The 19,704-nt window shown below is 42.4% G+C and overlaps 1 protein-coding gene across 6 annotated transcripts in view; it reads left to right on the top strand.

Moving 5' to 3' along the window:
• The window catches only part of mef2aa (myocyte enhancer factor 2aa), a 60,198-nt gene that overhangs the window by 211 nt on the left and 40,283 nt on the right, over positions 1–19,704 (top strand). The window contains exon 1 of one of the 6 annotated variants that reach the window (XM_079163080.1): positions 3,160–3,301. The exons of the other annotated variants lie outside the window; for them this stretch is intronic. The gene's annotated coding sequence lies outside the window, so the exon portion shown is untranslated. Of the gene's footprint in view, positions 1–3,159; positions 3,302–19,704 lie in introns of those variants that run through there. 6 annotated transcript variants of the gene reach the window in all.

The raw sequence follows: 19,704 nt of genomic DNA, 5'->3' as shown, positions 1-19,704 counted from the left end.
AGACACAGGTGTCAGGACAGGTCTTGACTCCTTGCACATCATGGAACTGTGAAGCCAATTAACACTACTGTCATTCTTGTTTATAGTGAATCTACAAGATAGTATCTTTGGTGTGATTGTGTGGATTTGAGAAATTATCCCACCACATATACTGTAAGCGTCATGTTGAGGTGAAACTTAATGAGCTGATCATGTAAATCACTACCTTGGTGTTGTTTGTATTTTTTGTTAACATCACAGTTTTTTTTTGCTGGCATCATTTTTGGGAAGATGGGAGGCAGGGGTGTATGTCGAAACAAAACTGCTGCTGAAGGAGATGCTGAGAGCAATTTGGATCCACACTGTCAGTTGGCATCAGCGTGAACTCACTAAGAACCACCGCACAGCAGAAACTTTACTGATTGAAAACACTCCAAGAAAACAGCTGGGGACGGCTTCTGTCTAATTCTTTGTTGTTGTGACTATTGTTGCTCACAATGCAGAGGAAAGTGCAGAATACCATGCATGACAATAAAATGTGAGCAACATGCTGTAAAAATATTTCTTTATAGAAAATAAAAAATATTTGATGTTCTTAAATAATGCAATATTGCTAACAGGCTTTCAGTTTTGGACCAAATACTTTGAGAAGACGGGAAACAATTTACAGATTTTAGGCAGGCAGGTAGGTAGACGGGTATGAAGCCTGTCCAATCATTACATTTGGGCCAAATTAAATTATCGTACAAGCTTTTACAGTCCTGCGACAGCCACAAAGGCTGGATTCTTTTCTTTTTTTGTCAGAGCATTTGATTTATGCTGTCAAGATGTGATGGGAATTTCAACAACAAAAAAGCTACCCAACAAACAAATAAAAAGTAGTGTATTGTGATACAATGTAGCTGCAATGTTATGGCTTAAAATAAAGGACTGATGTGGGTGTGAGAAGCAAAAGGGAGTACTAATCCAGCATCACTGTGGCCACCATGGGAACAATAACGGTGCCCTTCTGGTTTAGCATAAGTCTCGATTTTTTTTCTTTTACTTTGAATGGGCATGCATGTGTGATTACATGTAATATGCAATTATCCTCAACTGGCAGAGATTGTAATGGACGAGTAGACTCTTATATCTCCACTGGCCTGTTAAAAATTCTGGCAGGTGGTAGTTTTGCTTTTGGAGCCTGAGTTTGTACGGAAAAGCAAAAGTGGTCCAACGCTCGCGTAAACTGCAGGAAGAGTCAGCCCACATCGCCTCATGTGGCAATAAAGCATGCCCTCGTTTAACGTGAACCGGTGCATGACTAAAAGCCAGGAGCAGGATTATGCAGATTACATTTAATAAACTTTCAAGCAATCGATTTTTAAACTCCAGCTTCTGAATTGTGAATTTAACACACACACACATACACACGTATGTGTGTAGTGGTAAAGTAATGCAGGGACTGTGTTGGACAGGTATTAAAATCCATTAAGGACAGTTGTGAGTCCTTGGCCTTGAGCCCCGAGGAGGAGGAAGACTTTCCCTATGGGACTGGGACTAACTGGTGAAAAAAGGTAGCACAATACACCAGGGACCAAGCTATACTAGACTAATACAAATGAGCTACATACAGCTGGAGCCATGCTTTGTGAAAACTCCTTCCCTTCATTAGTGAGCATGCAGTGTAATATAACAGGATGCCATTAGAGGAGGATGCTAAAATAATCACGCACTGTTTTACTCCTCTGCCGGGGCAATGGTGCCATCAAGTCCTTGATTCTGGTTTCAGGGACACCAGATTGCTTTGGCTGCTATTTCAAAATCATAGAAAGAGAAGTAATATGACATGGAAGCAGTCATTCAAAAGCAACATGACATGCCTTTGATGATGAGTGCAACATGTGTAATTCATCTGACTCCCATGTGATAGCAGGTGTGGAAGCAGAGGATTCAGATCCTTTGTTCAAGTAAAAGATACTGCATTATAAGTTAAAGCCCTGTAATTGGAATTGTACTTGAATGAACATAATAATTGTATGCAAAATGAAGGCTACTTAAACTATCAAGAGGAAAAATCCTCATTATGGAGGTTAAATTACCACTTTTTGTGTTTGTTATATAGATTTGTACAAAAATGATTATGGTTTAATATACATACAATCTTAAACTACAGTAACTATATCGGGATAAAAGTACATTTACTTGTAAAATTTAGTGGAAGTGTAAAGTAGCAGAAAATGAATAATACTCGAATAAACTGTAATAAATGTTGTTATTTGTATCACTGTATTCACGCACTATGTGAAACAGGTAGCCCTATTAACTTGACATATGTATTTATAAAATGTGCCCAGGTGCATGTAGTTACTATATCTAAACCTGGCCACACGTGCCTCCCATTCATATTAAATTCATAACTGAAGCAGAGGATGATAATTGTGCTCAATTTCTATCGCACCTGCTTCCAAACGCCAGCGTAAACAGTCCAATGAGCCAAGCACTCCACTTCCTCTTATCCTGCACGTACACGTGCTATGCTCATGTGCGAGTCATCCAGGTCCCGCCTCACTCATCTAATTGGCTGCTCAACAGATGCTGAAGATTCTTATTGGCTATGGGACGTGCCCTTTAAATCAAATTCCATTGCTGTTGTCTTAGAGATGTGACGTCAAATGTGTCTAATGTGATGAGGCCAAGCCGAGTAATTTGGGAAAGTAGTTGTCCTAAATTGGTCTTAAAGAAAACATATTTTACTTCAGTAATTATTGTGTTTGATTTAGTTGTGTATTTGGTTTTGTTAGTTCTTTTGACTAAGTTTAGTCTGTTTTATAACTGACTGGTCCTCGGGGCTGTCTGGAACAAAGTTGTTATGACACGAGTCAAACAACAGCAATGCATTAAAAACCAATGTAGCATATATATATTATAAAGGCTATAAACAGTAAACTATTGCGCAACTTACATGGCTCAGATTCATTTTCACTTTATTTGCGTTTTTTTACGTTTTTATTTACATTTGTACTACTTATTCTAATGTTTTGACGGCGGTTTGTGTGCGCGCGCGTGTGTGAGTGTGTGTGTGTGTGTGTGAGAGAGAGAGAGAGAGAGAGAGAGAGAGAGATAGAGAGTGAGCGAGAGAGAGAGAGAGTGAGCGAGAGAGAGGCAGTTCGTCATATAAGGGGAGGAGTCTCTCGCTGACAAGAGGGAGACTGGCTTTTTCTGAGTTTGTCAGCTCCCCCTAAAATAGCAGGCGGCGTGTAAATGTGAACTGAAATTACGTTTATCCACTGGAGCCACCGATATAGAGTGTCTATACACGGCGACTGAGTTTGGAGTAAAGGTGAGTAACGGAAATAGAAACAATGTTGCTGAGTGTGGCAGCGCTACAGTGAGTGAGAGTAGAGGAGCGCAAGAGGGAGACGTAGAGAGGATTTGGGAGACGGAGACGTTATCTGTCTCTCTCTGTATCTGTCCTCTCCGGGGTACGAGGGGAATGTGAGACAGGCTACAGATTGCAATTCTGTCGCACTTAATAACATCAGTCATGTTGAATTATCAGTTAGGTTAAACGTAATACGTCCAAGTGTGTGTGCGTGTGTGTGTGTGTATGTGTATGTGTGTGTGTGTGCGTAAAGGGTGCAGTCAGACGCGCGCGCGCTGTTGATATCAGTCAATTGCGAGAAACTTTTACAGGAATCATTGTCAACAGTAATACGCCGGTGATAAGCCTAACTGTAGATCCTTAAAGATGGTTCAGTCGGGAGTTGTGAGTCTTAAAACTGCCTCGCGTGAAATCCTGGGATCGAAAGTGCGGATCGTCAAACTGTAACTTTGTAAAACATGCGCGTCGTTTGGGTAAAATAATAATCGATGTGTATATAATAACACCGTTGATCCATCACAACAAGAGCGGGCTACGGTTCACAGTAGTGGAAGTTGAAGTCTGAATTGAAACTTCTAAAAACGTAAACCTTGCCAACACACTTCTAATGTAGCAAATATTTTGTATTATATTTAGAGTTTTAGCATGTTGGCGCGTGTCAGCTTTGATCATTGCTTGACATTATTTGTACTGAAATCTAGGTGGTGCTGGTCAGCCTGTGCACGGTGACATCGCTACACTTGCTTATTGCCAAACATGTTGTTACCAGTGGTGTCTGTATAAGCACAAGTAGCTGCATGACATCACGCCTAAGTTCGTTTTATTCTAGCAATTTAACATGATATACAGTGAATCAGGCTGATAGTATAGTTCCTGGTTATAAAGTAAACCACTCAGTCATTAGTTTATTTAAAGACATGATGAGGGTTAAAAACTGAAATAAGCTCAGCTGAAATGTTCCTACTCGGGTGAATACATGTGACACATTTTGGAGCTTATTATTGTATTGATAGACTTCTTTTTATTTTTGAAAGTGACAGACTGTGGGACAGTACATTTTCGGATAAGCTGTACGGTCAGTCTGGTCACAGAGCTTGTGAGAGAGGATCTTTGAATCTGTGGGACTCTTGTGACCTTAACCCCTCGCCAGAGTGGGCAGTGGCCATCAGTAACCTGACCTTCTCAAATTTTTTCTAGTGTATGCGTACACTGTGAACGTCTCACTAATATTGTACAGAAGTAGAAGACTATATTCAGTTGTAGCAGAAAATACAGCTATCATAACCTGAAATTGTGCTCTATTCACTTCTCTTTTACAAGTTAATTCTTGCTTTGGAAATTGTTTGGTTGTCTGACATGTGGCAACTCGTAAAGTGTGTTTTGTGTTCCTGTACAGATGACACACAGTATATTTTGTAGATCGGTAAATCCAAACTGCATCAGCATCCATAGAAGCTGTGTATTCGGTGTATTGTTTATTATTATTATTATTATTATATATAAAAATGATGTCTTTGCCTTTTACCCCAGTAGTAAATATTTTACTATACATCCCTCAGTTACCAGTGCGATCCAGTGACACATTTTATTGTGAAAGTAATTCTCCAGGGACATGAGTTGTTGCAGCACTATTAAAGCATGCTTGTATCTTTCACTGTCCATTTACTGTTACCGCTGCTCTGACGGCGTGTACATTACCATACCAGCTGGTTGCCTTTGATTTCTAAAGCAAAGCAGTAAAACACCCTTCAATCTGCAGTCATTAGCTTCTGTACTGCCCCTGGCCTCGCCAGTAATGGGCCTTGTTGCTCATGATCCACATCACGTGAGCTCTTATGTCTAATGTGTGGATGAGGGATTCTGCCAGCGCTGCTGAAATGAATATCATTTGAACAATTTATGTTGGGTATTAGTCAAAGGAATGAATATGATGTGTGTGAAGGCAGGCGCAGGGAAAGCCATCACAAATGTCTCTCAGTGAACTGTTGCTCTAACCTCAGAGAGCCCAAATGTTCTACCTTTGCCATTACGCAAACACACACACACACACACACACACAGAGGTTTGATAAAACATCTATTAGATTCCACCCTGTATCATTTAATCACCGACGTGGTGATGAAGTGAAATGGACGGAGGATCTTACACGATGACTACCACTGTTTATTAAATGCTTTAGCCTTGTTACATGTTATGTTTGTGTGCCCCGGCATGTCTCTGTAAATGTGAGTAAGTGCGCGTTAGCGTCTCAGCACAAGTTCTCGGTGGAAAGGGAGAAATGAGAGGTGGCGACGGTGTGAGGAACGGGCAGCTGCAGCATCTTTTACTGCACTCCTCATCCCACTTCAATCTCGGTGTCTCAGCTTCTCCTTCCAGGAGAAATGTGGAGTGTGTGGGCGAGTCGGATCTGCAATTAACGCTGGTTGTCAGAAAGAGAATGCTGGCGTTTACACGATGCCTCTGAATCACTGAGTGAAAGTCTATCTCCTCCACTCTCCTCCTCCCAGGACATTTTTCCAAGGAGGACAAAAACACCAGAAAGCTGAAAGCCAAGGATGTATCGAGTGAAAAATAAGCGATAGAAGCCGAACATTCTTGGTCCAATAAAGAGGATAGTGTTTCTTTCATTGTTTGGTGAGCCAAGATGTTCTTTTATACTGCAAATTTTGCTCTAATCTAGCAATTATGGATAAAACCATTGTTTTCTTTATAACTTTAACATGATTGTGAATCTATTTTTCCAATCTTTTGGCTTTATTTAAATACTATGGATCGTTTTCTTAAAGTGAGCATTGTGTGCTGTTGACTTTTCTGGTGAGGAATGTGAACATTAAATAGAGTTTCTTGGTAGATGATCCGGCTCTTTTTAGGAGCTGAAACATCAGAAAGGTTGCACGAGTTCAAAGGCAAATGTACTGAGGTGTTTGGAGACTCTTAAATTAATAATTTTTTTTTTTTTCATTTTTCTTTGTGCACTTACTTTAAAAACTGGTGTTTTGTAAAAAAAAGAAAATGAGGATCACTCAGCATCTTAGTAACATGATTCATTGTTTATTGGAGCTCTATCATCAATATGGAGATTCCAGCGTTTTCCTGTGAGACCTGGAGGTTGGATGCAGAATCTTGAGCCTGGCAGATAATGTTTCTGACCGCAGTTAACTGTAGACTGTCCCCTGTAGACTAAAGAGAAAATACTTTTGTAAACAGATAGCAGGCGGTTGGTGTACAGCAAACCATTAATATGCCCTTAACTGTACATTTAAAGCAGAAAACTTCAAATCACTTTCAAGTCCAGAGACACATTTTTAATAAAACCCTTTTTTCTCTCTGTGTTTGCTTCATGTTATATAGGTCACTGTGGGCCTTGGTTATCACGAGTACCTCACTGCGAAGAGGTCCTGGCTTTAGTTCCTGTGTTTGCATGTGCTGCCTGTGTTAAACAACATCTTCATGTGCTGTGATCATGAGCCGTGGGTCTGCTTGAGAACTAGCACTGGGTGTCAGACAACATCAACTTGCTAAATACTACTTACCGTTTTACATGGGGTGGTTGATTCTAGGTGAAAGGACTGCTCACTTAACCATTAAAATACAGTGTTTACATTTGAATACAGCTTTAAATATAATTGAGTCAATTCATAGAGCTCAGACTCAGGTTAATACTTACTAAATAAGTGTTTTACTTTCCAAATATCTATAAATAAATGGCATAGATACTGCAATAAAAACATGAAATAACTCAATATTAGTGTCTGTTGGTTGTCTTCAGTATTGTTTAAGCCCTCTAATAGCCCGGGGTGAGCTCAGAGGGTAAATGTGTTACTCGCTGAGGCACTGTTTGTATAGCAAGACTGCTCGCAGTGACCTTTCAACTGTCCTGCCCTTGACTGAGACCTCTGGTGGTTAAGCCACCCAGTTTGGCTCACTCAGCACATGTGCTGCTGAGCAGGGCAGAGCAGCTTAAGGCCGCACCGTCTTTTCCTGTCGCCCCCCTGCTCTTCCAAAACGAGGCCGATCGGAGGTCTCTTCACCTCCTCCACCGGGACCACACGCAGGAGAAGCAGCAGGAAGATCCTCAAGCGGAGCCGCACTCTTAACTCATGCCGTCGATCCGCTTTCGCCGCTATGACCCCTAGTCTGTCTCTCACTCCAAATCCATACTGGACACTGACTGTGACTAAATACAAGCACACAAACGCACGGTGTCACAAAGCCAGCGTAGCAACAGTAGCGTCCTAAAATAACACCGTAGTTGCTTTCTTGTATTCTCTAATTATAGTGTTTTTAGCGTCTGTTTGTAAAGCACCATACCATTACTTTTGAGTTCCATCAGTTGCTGGCAACTGTGTTAAGTTTTGACAGGCCACATTCTGTAACGGGCAGACAGAATAGCACATGCACACTCTGTGGTTTGGGAGGTTAGACTGTGAAAGCATGCATTGGAGCAAAGGGGAGGTGACTTTGAGAAGTCAAGTCATTTAGCACCCTCGCAAGATGCCTCATCCTCGTTTTGGCTCTCTGGAGTGCAAGAAAAAAACCACAGCATCACACCGTGCATCATCCTGCGAGTGAGTTGGCCACATTTACAGGGCATACAAACCAAACGTGTGTGTCCTGTGGTTTGGTTAGTCATTGTTTTTAAGCTTGTTTTCTTATTGTTGTTCCATGAAACAGACGTTTGCCTACACGGAGATGTAACAATAGCGAGTGACTATGTTGCGACTCAATACTGTGGTTATATTAAGTTGAATCGTGTATAGAGCAAAACTGATAGTTGAAAAGGAAGTTAAGAAAGACATCTCTTTGCTGAGTTGCATTTTATGTGAATTTTAATGAGACTCTGGAAAAAAAAAAAAAACATAAATCAAAGGAATATATTATAATCTAATTTACTAGATCAAAAGATCTCCCATGATTGCTAATATACCCCACTGTATTGAATGCCTGATGTTCTACAGTAGATCTTAAAAAGCATCTCTCACTGGAGATTTATCTTCTCTAACTTTGTATCGAAGTGGAAGTGGAAGCATCAGGAACAAACAATTGAATTATGTGCAAAGTAAACTTCCTGCAAAGTCTGGTAAGCTCTGTGAGATGAAGATGTTTACGCTGTTCTAACCAAGCGCTAAAGTAAGTGATTTGAAACATTTAATTGAGCCTCCTATTATGTTACGCAAGATAGCAAAAAAGTAGAGTCCACGGAGAAGTGTTAACCAGTGGCTGGTGTAGTGAATACAGCTGTGAGACCTCGGTGTCACATCTCCGCATGATGACTAAAAGTCCAGTAGCTGCTGAGAGGAAAAGTAGAATCTCCCGCAGCTTGAGCGGCCCTGTGGCCGGAAAGAGGTCTGGCCCGCGATATCGTTGTTTTTCTGTTTGTCTGAGAAGCCTGAACCAGCTGGGGGGGGGGGGGGGGGGGGGTGATTCCTCCTATTATTCTGCAGCACACCAGCCATATGAACAGTGAGGGGAAGTGACCCAGCACCCTTTGCTCTCTGGAAGCTGCCCCAGCCCGCCACAGGGCTCTGACTTGTAGTTCAAAGTTGTCTTCCTCTCTCTGCTGTCAGGGCTTAGCTCGAGCAGCGGTAACACTTTTTTTAGCCAGAGCACCAGCTTCAAAGCTGTTATGCGACCGAGGTACAGTTTGTTGTGTTTATGTTGTGTGTGTGTGTTGATTCTGGGTGATAACACCATGTCCACTTTAGGGGAAGTGTAAGCCTGGTCAAGTATCACTTTTACAAGTCATGGTATCTTCTACAGACTTGTGCAGTTAAGACGGCATCCTAAAGGGTCAACATTGCTCCTCCTCCCTATTTAAGTGGACACAGTTTCAAAATCTCTCGCAAAGTTTCTAATTCAGTCAAAATTAGCCTTTTTAAAATCAAGGACGATTCTGAAAGTATTGTCATTGCATCTCCAGTCTCTAGATCCCAGCTCTCCATAGTGTGACTGCGATTGTGAGTGAGGTGTTGAGTCTGCCCGCTGTTTGTGCGTCCGCCCATCTGTCCTCTCCCTTTCTCCCAGTCCACTTTCCATCTGCGGGCTGTGGGCAGCAGATCTAGTTGAAAACGGCGTAGTGTTTCCACCAGTGAGCTGTTGCCAGCCTGTATTCATGTCAGACTCTGTTGTTGTTGTTCAACCCCCCCCCCCCCCACCTGCCCCTCAACCTCTGTCGCTGGTCCAACAAACAGAGGTGTTCAGAACAGAGTTCAGGACCAGAGGCTATCAGCAAACAGTTTGACTGAAAAGATTCCTGGAGAGGCGAGCAGCAGCAGGCCCTGTAGGGGTCTCTCCCTCTCTTTCCCTTTCTCTGTCGGACTCCCCCCCCCCTCCCCCCTCTCTCTCTCTCTCTCTATCACACTGTTTGCGCACAGTGTTCATGTGACAGCTCGCACACATCATCTGATTTGGGAGAAACCGTAGGCTATAGCTGCAGAGATTTCTATTTTGCTCAGTGAATGCTGTTTATTGATGTCAATAGAGATACAAAATGAATGAATATGAAAACTGTCTTCTCAGTGTGACCGTACAGAAACCTAGTAACGTGAAAAAAAAAAAAACCCATGACAAACATTTACAAATGCCGTTTTTCTACATTTCCAGCCTGAATGTGTCACCCTGTATTTTCAGAAATGGATGAGTAATTGCTTTATTGGTAAATTGTTTTACATGAAACAAAATGTGTGAATAACAGGCCTGGGTGAGATCATTAACGGCCTAATTCTATAACATGAAATTGTAAGAAAAAAAAATCAATGCAACTTCAGCTAGCCTTTTTCCCTGTTTGTTATGACTCATGGCCATCCTCACTGCTCAGATTGCATAAACCTTTTATGTAATGGAACACTGTGGGAAAGAGGCATCGAGTGAAAGATAAAAATGTGGAGAGAAAATCTAATATTTATTCTGAGCTTTTTAATTTTTTTTTCCCATTAAAAGCAGACAATTCTCTGAAGGCAGATAGTAAATATAATCCCAAACATATGGACTACATCTACGTGTACCAAAAACTGTTGTCTTTCTACAGCGCTCAGTGTTTGTTTGGTTAAATCTGCCTGCTGATCATCAAACACTGGGGGAGAGTTGAATATCTGGAATCTCAGTGTCTAATCTGTACCCACAGTGTTTCCAAAGATGTGTTGAGATCGAGTAAATGCGCTGCTGCTGAGACACATTATGCATGACGTCCCTAATATCCTTACAGTGTGGATTCCCCCTGGAGGAAGATCTCGGTTCATCCTCGCTGTTTACCATTTCTGAGTTTGCGGTCTGTGCAACATCAAAAGGCTGCCATGGCACTTAACACAGCTCGCAGGGATCCTTGGAGGGTGGGGGACTGAAGCTCCCTATGGTGTTGGCATTACTATTGTTCCCTGGCGAGAAGTCCATCTGATGATAGACAACCATGCAAATGGACACATGCCATCGCACCACATCAGACCGCACAGCACCACACTTTAATGCTGCGCACATTTATAAACCTCTAGGACCAGGCTTTCATTAGTTTTATATATCCGTGTGTGTGTGTGTGTGTGTGTGTGTGTGTGTGTGTTTTATGTGAGTGTTAGAAAAACAGAAGTTTCTTGTTGATATTCGCTCCACCAGTTTACAGCAAAAAGTAATGAAATAGTGGACCGCGAGATTTCAGATGTGTAACAAGCAACGTGTGACACAGGAAGTGCCATGTCAAGACATTGGCTTGTTAAACTGACATACTGTCATAAGGAATGTTGGTGATGGAGGGCTTTTGCTCAGAGACATAGTAGTTTGTTAAACTGATCGCATTAATATAAAGTGAGTAGTTAGCTATTAGTCTGTCCATTGCATTTTACAGATGGCATACTGTAGATTGGCTTATTAATATTTACTTCTACGGGTAAAAAGTATGGAGAATATAGGCTGCTCGAGTTGTTCTGATACCAGTATCGGCAATGCCTGCGACACAGCCTAACATTCTGGATCAAGTATTGGCGAGTATGGGAGTCTATGCATTGATCCGGATATCGCATATAATTTATCAGCTCATTTCCTTTTACATAGGAACAACAACAACACGTGTCACTTTCTACCCGATCCATACACCCCGCCTGATCGCATGTGCCACTCAACAGATATGAGAGAGAAGCGAGACGGCTCACTCGTTAGCTACTTCCAGCATCGACTTCCGACACGCCGGTTGTATGTCTCCGGAGCTGATGATGGAAGTAGCTAATGAGTGAGCCAGCTCGCTTCTTTTTTCTTTGTCTCTTTTTATTTTTTAGAGTTGCACGTGCGCAGTACCGACTCTGTACTGTGTTTGTCTGTTCATGTTTTACTAAGGGTTTAACCTGAGGCAGGCCATACAGCCATGATAGCAATGTTAGAATAATAATAATACGTTTTTTCTTTTGCTTTTAACATACTGGTAATAGATTCGTGATGGGTATTGGCCGATACGCAAGGTCAGTTATCGGAAAAAATAGTATCGGAACATCTCTAGTATTTACTGTACCATTATTAATTACAAATATAATGTCATTTCCAGCTACCACCTTTGCTTGGATTGGAAAAAGATGAAACCGGTTTTAAAGGTATTTTGCCGTGGGCTGGATGGATCCTTTCATCCAGTTGGTTTGTCTTTAAGAATTGTGGAAATACCTTCAGAACGGCATTAAGTGTTGTTAAACAATCTTTTTTCAAAGATTGCTGCATAGTTAATTTTCCCAAACTTGGATGCTTAGCTCTGTGGCTCGAATGTTAATGCTAGAGGCACAAACTAGGGCTAGTTGGACATTATAGCAACTGTACCTTAATGTCTATAATCTCTCAGTTATCAAGGACATTCCTTTTTTTATTTAACATAATTAATCACCCTATTCTTGCATCAGGGTAGTTATTATCATTTTCTTTGTTAAAAAAAAAGTTTTCAAGGGATTTACCTTGAGGAGAAGAGCAGCTTTTCAACATGAAATGGATATAACTGTTAGGAGAGGGTCATCGCTTTATCCTTGAGAAACTGAGAATCCATTCATTGGCTGAGCTCGAGAACCTGACTGACGCAAATGGATCATTGGGAATAGAAGTGTCCCAGCAGTAATTATGTTACAACGCCGCTGCCGCACACTACCACTGAGGTGGGATGGGATGGGCGCGGGGTGCTTCTTTTAGTCTTGTTTCCCTTACATCTTTCCACAGAGTTAACACAGTCATACTGGTCGCTCTCTCCCACTCTCTCTGTCTGACCCTCCCTTCCTTCCTCTCTTGTTTTCTGTCTGTCTCTTTTCCATACACACACCTGCTATCAAACCCAAACACACACATGAGGAGCAGTGGAAAGTTTCTGACTAACGTTTATCCTGCTCTGTTGAGCGAATGTCTCCTCCCTGTTAAACGACTCTTAAAGTAAGGAAAAAGTTGGTAGCTGATCATGTCACCCATTTGTCACTGTTGTCTTTCTGGCCTCTAGAGCTCAGCTGCCTCTGCCTCGAAGCTGAAGCAAAAAACGTTCTGTTTCGTTTTTTTTCCCGTGGTATCCAGGGCTCTGTGGCACTAAGTCAGTTAAAAAAGAGACACGAAATTAATGTAATGTCAATGGCGTTTTCTCGTGAAACCCCAAAGGCACTTAGTCAAAGTCACCTTGCGTAGTCCTCCTGACAGTACTGTGAGAGTGAGATGGAGGATGTCTGTCTGGTAGTGCTGTCAGCACATGATGCCCTGTATTATTGGTTGTTATATCCACTCATCGGCATTCAGATTTTTTTTTTTTTTAAGATTGGATAGATGTCTGGTATTCATCTGAAGAGTGACATCGTTTCCATTCAGTTGGGCTGTGTATCGTAGTGAAACATTTTCTCAGCGAGAGCAGGTTCATCCTGTGGGGTTTTCTTTCCTTTTGATGTCATTTCGGAGGTGATAAGTAGCTTTCCGTCTGCGGGTCCCTGTCTTACAGCACCCATCCCCCAGCCCGAGCAAGGTGCTAGCAGCATGGAGGATTGTTTGAACTTGCATCGATCCAATGTGGGATTACAGCTGGGTCATTGGAGAGTTGGACTGAGCTACCAGTCATCAGGGCAGATTAACCACTCGCTGTCTGCTCAGCTGCCATTTCAGTGCAGGCTCTCACTGCATGTCTTTGTCACTGTCCCTACTGTGCAGGTCACCGTCTCCCTTTGAACAATGCGTTTTTACATTTTACTCGATTGAGTTAGGTTCAGACTAATTCAATATTCCGAGGAAACATATTGCCTCGTGAAATAAGACAAGACAGATGTTTGACGACCTTCTGATGGCTTAGCTTTACATCTGTAAGCAATTTATGAAACAATTGTCTTAATTTTACTGTCTCAACATTCTGGCCTGCAGGTTTACCATAAACCAGGTATATGTGTTTGATTTTCTTTCGACACCTTCGGGGAACTCGTGTCCTAGTCATTTTACCCTCTCCTTTAAATGTTATTAAAATCATTCTCCAGTGTGAGAAATGTCACCCCAAGCAACGCTTTGCAGAGGAAGGGGAAGTGCTGCAAGTCCATGTTTAGCAGACCGCCCCACCTCGCCCTTTACATTTCTCAAAGCCTCGCTTTTTTCACTTTTTTGTTCGCATGCCCTTGCGATAGCTCTTATTAATTATATCTCATTAGTTGCCGTGGAAACTGAGGTGAGGGAATGTATAACATGAGTTCAAAGAAGGAGAGAAAGAAAAAGAAAGCGAGAAATCATGAGAAAACGAAAAAAAGAAAGAAGGGGGGAGGGTTGAAAAGAGGGGATGGAGAAAGTGGTTGTTGAGGGATCAGCCATGTGTCAGATTAACATCAGGAGACATTAACACTAGTGATGCTGCCGGGGCCACAATCCTGCTTTTCACTGCTGGAGAGGGAGATAAGCGCGCTCTCACAAAAGGAGACGAGAGAGAGAAAGCGTGAGAGGGCTGGCTTGCCTCCACTCCCCTCAGGCCAACAGCCCCATTTACAGGTACAGCACCTCCTGATGAAAGCGAGAACAAAGAGGGGGATGTTCATTTCCAGCCGCGCTGGTGTCAAGGCTCCATTGAAACAAATCGGTAAAACTGTGGATTTAGGCTGCTCCGCTTTATGTCTCCAGTCAGCCAGAAGCTAATCAGAAACTGAGCCACAGTGTTGACACTTTGAGTTCGATACACTTAAGTACGTTTTCATGGATTACTTCACAGAATCCGCATATCAATGCGCATCAGTTTACAGCATCCTATCAGAAATGTACCTCTCTCATAATCGTGTTGTTTCAATGCATATTTACTCGTATTGTCAGAGCTGTGATTCATTCTTATGCAACCGGTGGAGTGTTTGAATAACAAGGAAAGGTCTCTGCCTACTAATTGTAAAGTGAGTGGCTGAGAGCAGCGTGTGCACGCCGTCCAGCCTGCGTAATGATCCTTCCAGTAAACATAATAAGCACACAGAGTGAAGCCACAGGAGATGAGCCTCTGTTGTTGTTTAGTCTCGGACTCAGTCGGGACGATAATAAGGGGAAGGATCAGAGGGGAAGGGTGTCCCCAAGGTGGTCCCTCCCTTTCTTCCTCCTCTCCATCTCCTACCAGGCTCCCCCTGACTCCCCCGCAGAGGGGTAAGTAAAAGGGTCGTGAATAACAGGAAGTGGAGGGGCAGGAAGTTGAGTCTTGTCTGCCCACGGCCTGCGGTAGGATACTGAGGCTAACAGTGCCTCGCACAGGAAGAGCAACTGTCACGGCTATGCTCAAGACTTTGGCTGCTGTCCATCACCTTCAGAGAAGTGAAGGCTTGCTTGCTTCTTTGACACAAGTCCGATAGAACGAATTCTCGGAAAACCTTTTAATATATTTATATGAGATGAGTAGACTGGAAAAGAGGCGGTGTGGTGTAGTTGATACAGTTTTGTTACAAACGTACAGAATAACACTGGCCTCGTTTTTTTTTGTTCGTTAGGAAAACATAAATCTACCTCTGTCATTTGATGTTACCTTTTATATAGGACAACGGTTGAGGAAGAAATGCCTCAACTTTGTGTGGAGTGAGCACAGGCTCAAACGCAGAGAGGGAGGAGGACGTGCCGGATCCAGTAATTACACTGGGAATTGAGCATGTTTTATTGATTGTGAAAGGGCCAGGCCTGTCACCAAGCCTCCCAGTCTCTCTCCATGGCCTGTCTTAAGGGAGAAGGAGGCAGACTGACCCACCTGTCACTTGACCAGTCTCACACCTCGTCATGGAGAATCAAATCGGCTCTGGTCAGAAATGATTGTAATGCTTAGGTACTTCCATGGATACAGCGTGACAGTCTATTTAACAGAAGGTACAGTACGGCACGGACTCCCTCTGTTAGACACGTCATATTGGCTCTCTGTCAAGCTGACGTGGTCGTTCCTATGGCGACATATTCTCTGCACATCGATATATGTGTTACTTAAAAATGTTTGATAAGCGACTTTCAAAAGTGCTGGACTCGTTTATATCGAAGTGGACCAGGTGTAATGTATCAAGGGCTTTTAAAAGAGTATGGGAGGAGATGCTGTTAGATGCTTTGTGTGTACACATTAGGGATCCACATACAATTTACCAACCTCAAAACAGCAGACGGACCATCACGTTGTGTCTATGGATGTTGTACACGGTTTGTGCTTTAGGATTACTGGTGTTGTGAATACAGACATTTCAAATAGCTCTGAGCTGCTGTGAGCAGAGATGTTCACACCTGATGCTGCACTTGTTGAAAGGGCCACATTGAAAGGGCCCCTCTTGGTATAATTACAAAACTGACCTGTTAGACAATGTAGCTCATCCGTTTTTTAATTTCAGTATCTAAATGTTTGCTGTAAGGTCAGTCCATGTTTCTTCAGCTTTTCGAGCTTTAGTAAACACGTATAAAAAAGTAAATCATCCATGCAAAGATGCAAAACAACAAGTTTCACATAAAAGTGCAAACCACAAACTTCAAACAAAACAGCATCAAGTTAAAAACAACATAAGAGCGTGTTAGCTTACTGCTATAAATGAATGGAGTGAAACAGAACACTGTATACTTTTAATGACCGACAGCAGTGGCCAGATGCATTACGGTTTTAGGTTGTCCGTCCCATGCTCGTGTACGCGATATCTCAAGAATGCTTCGGCCATCTCTTCAAACATCCACCTGGACCCGAGGGGGAATTGATGACATTTTGTTTTTTTTTGGCCATCACTCAAGAATGAGTATGCTAATCATGACAACATTTCACACAATGTAGGATACAATGGTGAAGGGATGACATTTTCCATCCAAAAGGTCAAAGATCAAATTCAATGTGACATCATAAAGCTACATAAAGCTAAATACTTTTATGGTCATTATTCAACGCCATAACTCAGGAACAGAAGGAGAGATTGTGGCCATATTTCGCATTTGGCTGGATACTAAATTGGTGACACTAAGCTTAAAACTGTGGGGAATGTATAGATCTTCAATGCTGGTGGGTTGAAGATGTGAGAGAAGGATCCACATTTTAGAATTTCAAGCTTCTTTGCAGCACCATCCATATTTGAAGCATTATCCACTATCATGGCTACAACTTTGTGTTCAATTAGAAACTGCTTTATTGGCCAAGCATGTTAACACATTTGGAGCCAAGGTACTAGTATGAGATCACCCTCTTCACTTATTCTCTCTGGATGACAACCAGAACAGGCTGTTCCTTTGGTAGCTCGAATGGTTTCGCTGATATTGAGCTTCAGGTGATTGTCGTTGCACATGTGATGAAGCTCTCTATCGGTCCTCTGTACTCCTCTCTAAAAATAGTCCCTATGTGAAGACGGCATGTTCCTCTCTGGAAATGATTACATTACATTACAGTCATTTAGCAGACACTTTTATCCAAAGCGACTTACAATTCAGATTCTATCATATTTCTACACCGTAGGCCCGGCTACGGGAGCAATTTTGGGGTTAAGTGTTTTGCTCAAGGACACATCGACATGCGACTAGCGGAGCCGGGAATTCGAACCGCTGATCTTCTGATTGAAGGACGGCCCTGCTCTCCACTTAACCACCGTCGCCCATATTCACTGGAATTATACATGTCAATTTAGTGATAACTTCAAATTTGCCAAAAAATACACTTAAAGTTACAGTGTAAAGGATTTATTGGAAACAATTGATTGTGATATTCATAATTATGTTTTCAATGGTGTATAATGACCTAAAACTAAGCATCTTTTTTGTTAGCTCAGAATGATCCTTTTATATCTATATATGAAGCGGGTTCTCTTCACTGAGTCCGCCATGTTGCACCGCCATTTCTTTCTACGGTAGCCCAGAACAGACAAACTCTGAAGGCCTCCACAGGGCGGAGATATGTTTTTCTCTTTGTCTCCGTTTCTCTCTCTCACACACACACACACACACACACACACACACACACACACACACACACACACACACACACACACACACACACACACACACACACACACACACACACACACACACAGAGCACATGATTTAGGCCACAAACAGATACTCTGTCCCCTCCTAACACTCAAGAGAAGTCAGAGTGTCACACACAAACATGTAAACTACATGTTTACAAACTACAAACTCTGCTACAGTGCGGACATTGTTCTCCTTTGTAATCTGACCATCTTCTGACATGTCTATCGGTACCGGTGCCAGCTGAAAATGTCCCAATTAGTTCTGGAGATCAAAATTGCGTTATTTGAAGTAATATGAAGTATGTTGGGATTTGGGCAACGGCAGCATTAGATAGAGTGATAATTCAAATCCTGAAAATTAGGTTTTCTCAGCTAAATGTTTTAGCTTTCAACTAACACTAAGTCACAACACTAAGAGTGCAGCACACCTGCAGTCTGAAGGCCCTCTCAGCTTGTCATTTCGTATCTGTGTTTCAGAAATGTAATGACACAGTCTATTATGCCTCTAGACTTGAACTGTCCTGCTGTGACAGCTCGTCTGCATAAAGAGAGGAAAGGATGTGTGAGAGTGTCTTGATTCTTTCTGAAGTACAGTTTCATGCTCCGGTTACATTGATGAACACATTCACAAACACAGCTTGCGGTAAGTATATTCAGACCAGTCTCAGCAGATGATTACAGATTAGTCCACCTCAGATAAGCTCCCCCAACACCAAGTTCACACTTAGGCGCAAGGACAAAACTGAAAAAAACTGTTAAGTAGTGCATCAAAATTCATAAAAAGAAAACAGTACAAACCCCAATTACCACAGATCACATACTACTGCATACAAACAGAGAAAGAGATTATCTCTTTACCTCTATGCAGATTATAAACACCACAGTGGTCAGTTGTCTGTCAAGTTCATCACTTGCTGCTCGGCACAAAGCAGTGAACAAAAAGTGTCATGTGACGCTGTCATGTGATCTGAAGTAATGAATCTCCATTACCTAAAAGAAAAGAAAGAAAGAGTCAAGAATCCTTGAGAAATTTTGTTTCCTGTCATTATATTTACTTTTTAAATACACAAAGAATTCACCAGCAAACCTGTTATTTCCAGTTAATTCACTGAAGGTTTCAATATTATACAAACACAATGAAATATTATGAACTCATCACTTTCTGCAACTTGCGCTGCTATTGCTTTCAGGGTGGCTCAGGTATCTCTTTGGGGGAGCTGAACACCCCCGATTTCCCTCTTCTTCGAACACCACTCTGTCAATGTGTGTGTGTGTGTGTGTGTGTGTGTGTGTGTGTGTGTGTGTGTGTGTGTGTGTGTGTGTGTGTGTGTGTGTGTGAAATGGGGAATGAACAAGAACGTCGTCATTCTCCTTGGCCTGTTGTGATGTGGTTTGGGGAAATTCTTTGTGAGGGTGCAGGCGGTGACTTTCCTGGCGCAGACAGCCGTGCGTGGGTAGTTAGCGAGGTGATCTCAGTCAAGTTTGCCTACAGTGGAGCCCCGATTCAGACAGCCAGACACCATAATGCCAGTCCATCTGTAACCCATAATGACTGTGTGCCACTGGAACCGGTCATTTTCGTTTTCACTGCCAATCCGGCCCCTGGCGTCCTCGCCTCACAACTGCTGACTGCATCTAACGGCCTGAGTTGTTAACCTTTCTACATTTGTACTCATATGGGAAATGTAGTTGTTTAGACGTTTTTTATTCGCTGGGTGTAAGTGATGGATGCGCCTCCAGGGAGGGGACTATATCTCTTCTTGCAGAGAAGCAGAGACAGGACAGAGTAAGATGTTCCCTGGGGAACAGTGCGATCTGAACCACTGGCCAGGTTACAAGCTCATGTGGGAATATAAACCCCACCCTCCTTACCCCCACTGGCTTTTCCTCCAGCCCAGGAGATTTCAACTACTGTCAAACCCAGACTGGGTGCTCTCTTAATCATCTTAAGAGCAAAGCTGGCAT

This window comes from Pholis gunnellus (genome assembly GCF_910591455.1).
Source record: "Pholis gunnellus genome assembly, chromosome: 7".
Taxonomy (NCBI): Eukaryota; Metazoa; Chordata; class Actinopteri; order Perciformes; family Pholidae; genus Pholis; species Pholis gunnellus.
The sequence above is the reverse complement of the archived record's forward strand: the minus strand, read 5'-3'. Positions and strand labels throughout refer to the sequence as shown.